Here is a 12,538-nt window from a genome sequence, read left to right as displayed (position 1 = left end):
AACGCTGGCTGCGCACCGAGACGCCAGGTGGCCACCAAAATACCACATGCCCACCAAAACTAGTGCCGAGTGCCCACCAAGATGCCAGGTGGCCACCAAAATGCCATGTGGCCACCAAAAGAAGTGCCAGGTGCCCACCAAGATGCTGCGTGCCCACCAAAAGGAACACCGGCTGCTCACCAAGATGCCAGGTGACCACCAAAATGCCATGTGTCTGCCAAGAGAAACACCGGGTGCCCACCAAGACGCCATGTGCCCACCCAAAAGAAATGCTGGGTGCCCAACAAGATGCAGGGTGCTCAGCAAAATAAAGCTGGGTGCCCACCAAGATGCCAGGTGACCACCAAAACACCAGGTGTAAATTAAAAGAATCTCGAGGTGCCCACCAAGGTGCCAGGTGGCCACCAAATTAAATACTGGGTGGTGAAGGTAATACCAGGGCGCCACCTGGTGAAACACTCGGGGTAAGCATTTAGGTGGCCATCAAGATAAAGTCTAGGTGCCCACCAAGATGCCACCTGGCCACCAAAAGAAACGCTTGCTGCTCATCAGTATTCCAGGTGGCAACCAATACGCCAGGGGCCCACCAAAGGAAATGCCAGGTGGCCACCAAAACACAATGTGGCCACCTAAACTAATGCTGCGTGCGCACAAAGATGCCAGGTGGTCACTATAACGCCATGTGCTCACCCAGATAAATGCCAGATGCCCACCAAGATGTCAGGTGGCCACCAAATAGTCATGTGCCCAGGAAAATCAACACTGGGTGCCCAGCAAGATGCCAGGTGCCCACCAAAATGCCACATGCCCACCAAAAGAAAGGCTGGGTCCTTACCAAATGTTGGTGCTCTCCAAAATAGATGCTGGGTGCCCAGCAAGATGCCAGGTGGCACCCAAAATGCCACATGCCCACCAAAAGATACACTGGGTGCCCAGCAAGATGCTGGGTGGCAAACTAGATGTCACATACCCAGCAAAATAAACAGTGTGTGCGCACATAGATGCCAGGTGGCCACGAAAAAGCCATGTGTCCACCAAATAAAGGCTGGTTGCCTGTCAAGATGCTATGTGGGCATCAAAAGAAACGCTGGGTGCCCACCAAGATGCCAGGTGTCCACCAAAAGAAATTGCACGTGCCCATCAAGATGACACGTGGCCAGCAAAAGACATGTCAGCTGCCCACCAAAAGAAATCCTGCATGCCCACAAAAACGCCATGTGGCCACCAAAACACCACATGCCCACAAGAATAAGCGATGGGTGCCCAGCAAACAAAATGCCAGGTGCCCACCAAAAGAAACGGTGGGTGCCAACCAAGATGCCAGGTGGCCAGCAAAATAAAAGCTGGCTGCATAGCAAGATGCCAGGTGCCCACGAAAAGAAATGCCAACTGCCCACCAAAATGCAACCTGCCAACCAAAATAAATGCCACGTGCCCAACAAAAGAAAACCTGGCTGCCCACCAAAACACCATGTGGCCACCAAAACACCACATGGCGACTAAAACATCACATGCCCTCAAGAATAAATGATGGGTGCCCAGCAAACGAAATGCCAAGTGCCAAACAAAATGCCAGGTTCCCACCAATAGAAATGGTGGGTGCCAACCATGATGGCTGGTGTCCACCAAAATAAACGCTGGCTGCGCACCGAGACGCCAGGTGGCCACCAAAATACCACATGCCCACCAAAACTAGTGCCGAGTGCCCACCAAGATGCCAGGTGGCCACCAAAATGCCATGTGGCCACCAAAAGAAGTGCCAGGTGCCCACCAAGATGCTGCGTGCCCACCAAAAGGAACACCGGCTGCTCACCAAGATGCCAGGTGACCACCAAAATGCCATGTGTCTGCCAAGAGAAACACCGGGTGCCCACCAAGACGCCATGTGCCCACACAAAAGAAATGCTGGGTGCCCAACAAGATGCAGGGTGCTCAGCAAAATAAAGCTGGGTGCCCACCAAGATGCCAGGTGACCACAAGAACACCATGTGCCCAACAAAATAAATTTTGCGTCCCTATGAAGATGCCAGATGGACACCACAAGAAGTGCTGAGTGCCCACCAAGATACCAGGTGGCCACCAAAACACCAGGTGTAAATTAAAAGAATCTCCAGGTGCCCACCAAGGTGCCAGGTGGCCACCAAATTAAATACTGGGTGGTGAAGGTAATACCAGGGCGCCACCTGGTGAAACACTCGGGGTAAGCATTTAGGTGGCCATCAAGATAAAGTCTAGGTGCCCACCAAGATGCCAGCTGGCCACCAAATTAAACGCTTGCTGCTCATCAGTATTCCAGGTGGCAACCAATACGCCAGGGGCCCACGAAAGGAAATGCCAGGTGGCCACCAAAACACAATGTGGCCACCTAAACTAATGCTGCGTGCGCACAAAGATGCCAGGTGGTCACTATAACGCCATGTGCTCACCCAGATAAATGCCAGATGCCCACCAAGATGTCAGGTGGCCACCAAAGAGTCATGTGCCCAGGAAAATCAACACTGGGTGCCCAGCAAGATGCCAGGTGCCCACCAAAATGCCACATGCCCACCAAAAGAAAGGCTGGGTCCTTACCAAATGTTGGTGCTCTCCAAAATAGATGCTGGGTGCCCAGCAAGATGCCAGGTGGCACCCAAAATGCCACATGCCCACCAAAAGATACACTGGGTGCCCAGCAAGATGCTGGGTGGCAAACTAGATGTCACATACCCAGCAAAATAAACAGTGTGTGCGCACATAGATGCCAGGTGGCCACGAAAAAGCCATGTGTCCACCAAATAAAGGCTGGTTGCCTGTCAAGATGCTATGTGGGCATCAAAAGAAACGCTGGGTGCCCACCAAGATGCCAGGTGTCCACCAAAAGAAATTGCACGTGCCCATCAAGATGACACGTGGCCAGCAAAAGACATGTCAGCTGCCCACCAAAAGAAATCCTGCATGTCCACAAAAACGCCATGTGGCCACCAAAACACCACATGCCCACAAGAATAAGCGATGGGTGCCCAGCAAACAAAATGCCAGGTGCCCACCAAAAGAAACGCTGGGTGCCCACCAAGATGCCAGGTGACCACAAGAACACCATGTGCCCAACAAAATAAATGGTGCGTCCCTATGAAGATGCCAGATGGACACCACATGAACTGCTGGGTGCCCACCAAGATACCAGGTGGCCACCAAAACACCAGGTGTAAATTAAAAGAATCTCGGGGTGCCCACCAAGGTGCCAGGTGGCCACCAAATTAAATACTGGGTGGTGAAGGTAATACCAGGGCGCCACCTGGTGAAACACTCGGGGTAAGCATTTAGGTGGCCATCAAGATAAAGTCTAGGTGCCCACCAAGATGCCAGCTGGCCACCAAATTAAACGCTTGCTGCTCATCAGTATTCCAGGTGGCAACCAATACGCCAGGGGCCCACGAAAGGAAATGCCAGGTGGCCACCAAAACACAATGTGGCCACCTAAACTAATGCTGTGTGCGCACAAAGATGCCAAGTGGTCACTATAACGCCATGTGCTCACCCAGATAAATGCCAGATGCCCACCAAGATGTCAGGTGGCCACCAAATAGTCATGTGCCCAGGAAAATCAACACTGGGTGCGCAGCAAGATGCCAGGTGCCCACCAAAATGCCACATGCCCACCAAAAGAAAGGCTGGGTCCTTACCAAATGTTGGTGCTCTCCAAAATAGATGCTGGGTGCCCAGCAAGATGCCAGGTGGCACCCAAAATGCCACATGCCCACCAAAAGATACACTGGGTGCCCAGCAAGATGCTGGGTGGCAAACTAGATGTCACATACCCAGCAAAATAAACAGTGTGTGCGCACATAGATGCCAGGTGGCCACGAAAAAGCCATGTGTCCACCAAATAAAGGCTGGTTGCCTGTCAAGATGCTATGTGGGCATCAAAAGAAACGCTGGGTGCCCACCAAGATGCCAGGTGTCCACCAAAAGAAATTGCACGTGCCCATCAAGATGACACGTGGCCAGCAAAAGACATGTCAGCTGCCCACCAAAAGAAATCCTGCATGCCCACAAAAACGCCATGTGGCCACCAAAACACCACATGCCCACAAGAATAAGCGATGGGTGCCCAGCAAACAAAATGCCAGCTGCCCACCAAAAGAAACGGTGGGTGCCAACCAAGATGCCAGGTGGCCAGCAAAATAAAAGCTGGCTGCATAGCAAGATGCCAGGTGCCCACGAAAAGAAATGCCAGCTGCCCACCAAAATGCAACCTGCCAACCAAAATAAATGCCACGTGCCCAACAAAAGAAAACCTGGCTGCCCACCAAAACACCATGTGGCCACCAAAACACCACATGGCGACTAAAACATTACATGCCCACAAGAATAAATGATGGGTGCCCAGCAAATGAAATGCCAAGTGCCCAACAAAACGCCAAGTGCCCACCAATAGAAATGGTGGGTGCCAACCATGATGGCTGGTGTCCACCAAAATAAACGCTGGCTGCGCACCGAGACGCCAGGTGGCCACAAAAATACCACATGCCCACCAAAACTAGTGCCGAGTGCCCACCAAGATGCCAGGTGGCCACCAAAATGCCATGTGGCCACCAAAAGAAGTGCCAGGTGCCCACCAAGATGCTGCGTGCCCACCAAAAGGAACACCGGCTGCTCACCAAGATGCCAGGTGACCACCAAAATGCCATGTGTCTGCCAAGAGAAACACCGGGTGCCCACCAAGACGCCATGTGCCCACCCAAAAGAAATGCTGGGTGCCCAACAAGATGCAGGGTGCTCAGCAAAATAAAGCTGGGTGCCCACCAAGATGCCAGGTGACCACAAGAACACCATGTGCCCAACAAAATAAATGGTGCGTCCCTATGAAGATGCCAGATGGACACCACAAGAAGTGCTGGGTGCCCACCAAGATACCAGGTGGCCACCAAAACACCAGGTGTAAATTAAAAGAATCTCGAGGTGCCCACCAAGGTGCCAGGTGGCCACCAAATTAAATACTGGGTGGTGAAGGTAATACCAGGGCGCCACCTGGTGAAGCACTCGGGGTAAGCATTTAGGTGGCCATCAAGATAAAGTCTAGGTGCCCACCAAGATGCCAGCTGGCCACCAAATTAAACGCTTGCTGCTCATCAGTATTCCAGGTGGCAACCAATACACCAGGGGCCCACCAAAGGAAATGCCAGGTGGCCACCAAAACACAATGTGGCCACCTAAACTAATGCTGCGTGCGCACAAAGATGCCAGGTGGTCCCTATAACGCCATGTGCTCACCCAGATAAATGCCAGATGCCCACCAAGATGTCAGGTGGCCACCAAATAGTCATGTGCCCAGGAAAATCAACACTGGGTGCCCAGCAAGATGCCAGGTGCCCACCAAAATGCCACATGCCCACCAAAAGAAAGGCTGGGTCCTTACCAAATGTTGGTGCTCTCCAAAATAGATGCTGGGTGCCCAGCAAGATGCCAGGTGGCACCCAAAATGCCACATGCCCACCAAAAGATACACTGGGTGCCCAGCAAGATGCTGGGTGGCAAACTAGATGTCACATACCCAGCAAAATAAACAGCGTGTGCGCACATAGATGCCAGGTGGCCACGAAAAAGCCATGTGTCCACCAAATAAAGGCTGGTTGCCTGTCAAGATGCTATGTGGGCATCAAAAGAAACGCTGGGTGCCCACCAAGATGCCAGGTGTCCACCAAAAGAAATTGCACGTGCCCATCAAGATGACACGTGGCCAGCAAAAGACATGTCAGCTGCCCACCAAAAGAAATCCTGCATGTCCACAAAAACGCCATGTGGCCACCAAAACACCACATGCCCACAAGAATAAGCGATGGGTGCCCAGCAAACAAAATGCCAGGTGCCCACCAAAAGAAACGGTGGGTGCCAACCAAGATGCCAGGTGGCCAGCAAAATAAAAGCTGGCTGCATAGCAAGATGCCAGGTGCCCACGAAAAGAAATGCCAGCTGCCCACCAAAATGCAACCTGCCAACCAAAATAAATGCCACGTGCCCAACAAAAGAAAACCTGGCTGCCCACCAAAACACCATGTGGCCACCAAAACACCACATGGCGACTAAAACATTACATGCCCACAAGAATAAATGATGGGTGCCCAGCAAATGAAATGCCAAGTGCCCAACAAAACGCCAAGTGCCCACCAATAGAAATGGTGGGTGCCAACCATGATGGCTGGTGTCCACCAAAATAAACGCTGGCTGCGCACCGAGACGCCAGGTGGCCACAAAAATACCACATGCCCACCAAAACTAGTGCCGAGTGCCCACCAAGATGCCAGGTGGCCACCAAAATGCCATGTGGCCACCAAAAGAAGTGCCAGGTGCCCACCAAGATGCTGCGTGCCCACCAAAAGGAACACCGGCTGCTCACCAAGATGCCAGGTGACCACCAAAATGCCATGTGTCTGCCAAGAGAAACACCGGGTGCCCACCAAGACGCCATGTGCCCACCCAAAAGAAATGCTGGGTGCCCAACAAGATGCAGGGTGCTCAGCAAAATAAAGCTGGGTGCCCACCAAGATGCCAGGTGACCACAAGAACACCATGTGCCCAACAAAATAAATGGTGCGTCCCTATGAAGATGCCAGATGGACACCACAAGAAGTGCTGGGTGCCCACCAAGATACCAGGTGGCCACCAAAACACCAGGTGTAAATTAAAAGAATCTCGAGGTGCCCACCAAGGTGCCAGGTGGCCACCAAATTAAATACTGGGTGGTGAAGGTAATACCAGGGCGCCACCTGGTGAAACACTCGGGGTAAGCATTTAGGTGGCCATCAAGATAAAGTCTAGGTGCCCACCAAGATGCCAGCTGGCCACCAAATTAAACGCTTGCTGCTCATCAGTATTCCAGGTGGCAACCAATACACCAGGGGCCCACCAAAGGAAATGCCAGGTGGCCACCAAAACACAATGTGGCCACCTAAACTAATGCTGCGTGCGCACAAAGATGCCAGGTGGTCCCTATAACGCCATGTGCTCACCCAGATAAATGCCAGATGCCCACCAAGATGTCAGGTGGCCACCAAATAGTCATGTGCCCAGGAAAATCAACACTGGGTGCCCAGCAAGATGCCAGGTGCCCACCAAAATGCCACATGCACACCAAAAGAAAGGCTGGGTCCTTACCAAATGTTGGTGCTCTCCAAAATAGATGCTGGGTGCCCAGCAAGATGCCAGGTGGCACCCAAAATGCCACATGCCCACCAAAAGATACACTGGGTGCCCAGCAAGATGCTGGGTGGCAAACTAGATGTCACATACCCAGCAAAATAAACAGCGTGTGCGCACATAGATGCCAGGTGGCCACGAAAAAGCCATGTGTCCACCAAATAAAGGCTGGTTGCCTGTCAAGATGCTATGTGGGCATCAAAAGAAACGCTGGGTGCCCACCAAGATGCCAGGTGTCCACCAAAAGAAATTGCACGTGCCCATCAAGATGACACGTGGCCAGCAAAAGACATGTCAGCTGCCCACCAAAAGAAATCCTGCATGTCCACAAAAACGCCATGTGGCCACCAAAACACCACATGCCCACAAGAATAAGCGATGGGTGCCCAGCAAACAAAATGCCAGGTGCCCACCAAAAGAAACGGTGGGTGCCAACCAAGATGTCAGGTGGCCAGCAAAATAAAAGCTGGCTGCATAGCAAGATGCCAGGTGCCCACGAAAAGAAATGCCAGCTGCCCACCAAAATGCAACCTGCCAACCAAAATAAATGCCACGTGCCCAACAAAAGAAAACCTGGCTGCCCACCAAAACACCATGTGGCCACCAAAACACCACATGGCAACTAAAACATTACATGCCCACAAGAATAAATGATGGGTGCCCAGCAAATGAAATGCCAAGTGCCCAACAAAACGCCAAGTGCCCACCAATAGAAATGGTGGGTGCCAACCATGATGGCTGGTGTCCACCAAAATAAACGCTGGCTGCGCACCGAGACGCCAGGTGGCCACAAAAATACCACATGCCCACCAAAACTAGTGCCGAGTGCCCACCAAGATGCCAGGTGGCCACCAAAATGCCATGTGGCCACCAAAAGAAGTGCCAGGTGCCCACCAAGATGCTGCGTGCCCACCAAAAGGAACACCGGCTGCTCACCAAGATGCCAGGTGACCACCAAAATGCCATGTGTCTGCCAAGAGAAACACCGGGTGCCCACCAAGACGCCATGTGCCCACACAAAAGAAATGCTGGGTGCCCAACAAGATGCAGGGTGCTCACCAAAATAAAGCTGGGTGCCCACCAAGATGCCAGGTGACCACAAGAACACCATGTGCCCAACAAAATAAATGGTGCGTCCCTATGAAGATGCCAGATGGACACCACAAGAAGTGCTGGGTGCCCACCAAGATACCAGGTGGCCACCAAAACACCAGGTGTAAAATAAAGAATCTCGAGGTGCCCACCAAGGTGCCAGGTGGCCACCAAATTAAATACTGGGTGGTGAAGGTAATACCAGGGCGCCACCTGGTGAAACACTCGGGGTAAGCATTTAGGTGGCCATCAAGATAAAGTCTAGGTGCCCACCAAGATGCCAGCTGGCCACCAAATTAAACGCTTGCTGCTCATCAGTATTCCAGGTGGCAACCAATACGCCAGGGGCCCACCAAAGGAAATGCCAGGTGGCCACCAAAACACAATGTGGCCACCTAAACTAATGCTGCATGCGCACAAAGATGCCAGGTGGTCACTATAACGCCATGTGCTCACCCAGATAAATGCCAGATGCCCACCAAGATGTCAGGTGGCCACCAAAGAGTCATGTGCCCAGGAAAATCAACACTGGGTGCCCAGCAAGATGCCAGGTGCCCACCAAAATGCCACATGCACACCAAAAGAAAGGCTGGGTCCTTACCAAATGTTGGTGCTCTCCAAAATAGATGCTGGGTGCCCAGCAAGATGCCAGGTGGCACCCAAAATGCCACATGCCCACCAAAAGATACACTGGGTGCCCAGCAAGATGCTGGGTGGCAAACTAGATGTCACATACCCAGCAAAATAAACAGTGTGTGCGCACATAGATGCCAGGTGGCCATGAAAAAGCCTTGTGTCCACCAAATAAAGGCTGGTTGCCTGTCAAGATGCTATGTGGGCATCAAAAGAAACGCTGGGTGCCCACCAAGATGCCAGGTGTCCACCAAAAGAAATTGCACGTGCCCATCAAGATGACACGTGGCCAGCAAAAGACATGTCAGCTGCCCACCAAAAGAAATCCTGCATGTCCACAAAAACGCCATGTGGCCACCAAAACACCACATGCCCACAAGAATAAGCGATGGGTGCCCAGCAAACAAAATGCCAGCTGCCCACCAAAAGAAACGGTGGGTGCCAACCAAGATGCCAGGTGGCCAGCAAAATAAAAGCTGGCTGCATAGCAAGATGCCAGGTGCCCACGAAAAGAAATGCCAGCTGCCCACCAAAATGCAACCTGCCAACCAAAATAAATGCCACGTGCCCAACAAAAGAAAACCTGGCTGCCCACCAAAACACCATGTGGCCACCAAAACACCACATGGCAACTAAAACATTACATGCCCACAAGAATAAATGATGGGTGCCCAGCAAATGAAATGCCAAGTGCCCAACAAAACGCCAAGTGCCCACCAATAGAAATGGTGGGTGCCAACCATGATGGCTGGTGTCCACCAAAATAAACGCTGGCTGCGCACCGAGACGCCAGGTGGCCACAAAAATACCACATGCCCACCAAAACTAGTGCCGAGTGCCCACCAAGATGCCAGGTGGCCACCAAAATGCCATGTGGCCACCAAAAGAAGTGCCAGGTGCCCACCAAGATGCTGCGTGCCCACCAAAAGGAACACCGGCTGCTCACCAAGATGCCAGGTGACCACCAAAATGCCATGTGTCTGCCAAGAGAAACACCGGGTGCCCACCAAGACGCCATGTGCCCACCCAAAAGAAATGCTGGGTGCCCAACAAGATGCAGGGTGCTCAGCAAAATAAAGCTGGGTGCCCACCAAGATGCCAGGTGACCACAAGAACACCATGTGCCCAACAAAATAAATGGTGCGTCCCTATGAAGATGCCAGATGGACACCACAAGAAGTGCTGGGTGCCCACCAAGATACCAGGTGGCCACCAAAGCACCAGGTGTAAATTAAAAGAATCTCCAGGTGCCCACCAAGGTGCCAGGTGGCCACCAAATTAAATACTGGGTGGTGAAGGTAATACCAGGGCGCCACCTGGTGAAACACTCGGGGTAAGCATTTAGGTGGCAATCAAGATAAAGTCTAGGTGCCCACCAAGATGCCAGCTGGCCACCAAATTAAACGCTTGCTGCTCTTCAGTATTCCAGGTGGCAACCAATACGCCAGGGGCCCACCAAAGGAAATGCCAGGTGGCCACCAAAACACAATGTGGCCACCTAAACTAATGCTGCGTGCGCACAAAGATGCCAGGTGGTCACTATAACGCCATGTGCTCACCCAGATAAATGCCAGATGCCCACCAAGATGTCAGGTGGCCACCAAATAGTCATGTGCCCAGGAAAATCAACACTGGGTGCCCACCAAGATGCCAGGTGCCCACCAAAATGCCACATGCCCACCAAAAGAAAGGCTGGGTCCTTACCAAATGTTGGTGCTCTCCAAAATAGATGCTGGGTGCCCAGCAAGATGCCAGGTGGCACCCAAAATGCCACATGCCCACCAAAAGATACACTGGGTGCCCAGCAAGATGCTGGGTGGCAAACTAGATGTCACATACCCAGCAAAATAAACAGTGTGTGCGCACATAGATGCCAGGTGGCCACGAAAAAGCCATGTGTCCACCAAATAAAGGCTGGTTGCCTGTCAAGATGCTATGTGGGCATCAAAAGAAACGCTGGGTGCCCACCAAGATGCCAGGTGTCCACCAAAAGAAATTGCACGTGCCCATCAAGATGACACGTGGCCAGCAAAAGACATGTCAGCTGCCCACCAAAAGAAATCCTGCATGTCCACAAAAACGCCATGTGGCCACCAAAACACCACGTGCCCACAAGAATAAGCGATGGGTGCCCAGCAAACAAAATGCCAGGTGCCCACCAAAAGAAACGCTGGGTGCCCACCAAGATGCCAGGTGACCACAAGAACACCATGTGCCCAACAAAATAAATGGTGCGTCCCTATGAAGATGCCAGATGGACACCACAAGAAGTGCTGGGTGCCCACCAAGATACCAGGTGGCCACCAAAACACCAGGTGTAAATTAAAAGAATCTCCAGGTGCCCACCAAGGTGCCAGGTGGCCACCAAATTAAATACTGGGTGGTGAAGGTAATACCAGGGCGCCACCTGGTGAAACACTCGGGGTAAGCATTTAGGTGGCCATCAAGATAAAGACTAGGTGCCCACCAAGATGCCACCTGGCCACCAAAAGAAACGCTTGCTGCTCATCAGTATTCCAGGTGGCAACCAATACGCCAGGGGCCCACGAAAGGAAATGGCAGGTGGCCACCAAAACACAATGTGGCCACCTAAACTAATGCTGCGTGCGCACAAAGATGCCAGGTGGTCACTATAACGCCATGTGCTCACCCAGATAAATGCCAGATGCCCACCAAGATGTCAGGTGGCCACCAAAGAGTCATGTGCCCAGGAAAATCAACACTGGGTGCCCACCAAGATGCCAGGTGCCCACCAAAATGCCACATGCCCACCAAAAGAAAGGCTGGGTCCTTACCAAATGTTGGTGCTCTCCAAAATAGATGCTGGGTGCCCAGCAAGATGCCAGGTGGCACCCAAAATGCCACATGCCCACCAAAAGATACACTGGGTGCCCAGCAAGATGCTGGGTGGCAAACTAGATGTCACATACCCAGCAAAATAAACAGTGTGTGCGCACATAGATGCCAGGTGGCCACGAAAAAGCCATGTGTCCACCAAATAAAGGCTGGTTGCCTGTCAAGATGCTATGTGGGCATCAAAAGAAACGCTGGGTGCCCACCAAGATGCCAGGTGTCCACCAAAAGAAATTGCACGTGCCCATCAAGATGACACGTGCCCAGCAAAAGACATGTCAGCTGCCCACCAAAAGAAATCCTGCATGCCCACAAAAACGCCATGTGGCCACCAAAACACCACATGCCCACAAGAATAAGCGATGGGTGCCCAGCAAACAAAATGCCAGGTGCCCACCAAAAGAAACGGTGGGTGCCAACCAAGATGCCAGGTGGCCAGCAAAATAAAAGCTGGCTGCATAGCAAGATGCCAGGTGCCCACGAAAAGAAATGCCAGCTGCCCACCAAAATGCAACCTGCCAACCAAAATAAATGCCACGTGCCCAACAAAAGAAAACCTGGCTGCCCACCAAAACACCATGTGGCCACCAAAACACCACATGGCGACTAAAACATCACATGCCCTCAAGAATAAATGATGGGTGCCCAGCAAATGAAATGCCAAGTGCCAAACAAAATGCCAGGTGCCCACCAATAGAAATGGTGGGTGCCAACCATGATGGCTGGTGTCCACCAAAATAAACGCTGGCTGCGCACCGAGACCCCATGTGGCCACAAAAATACC

Source organism: Opisthocomus hoazin, chromosome 13, assembly GCF_030867145.1.
Source record: "Opisthocomus hoazin isolate bOpiHoa1 chromosome 13, bOpiHoa1.hap1, whole genome shotgun sequence".
In the NCBI taxonomy this organism is placed as follows: Eukaryota; Metazoa; Chordata; class Aves; order Opisthocomiformes; family Opisthocomidae; genus Opisthocomus; species Opisthocomus hoazin.
Note: the sequence above shows the minus strand (reverse complement) of the source record.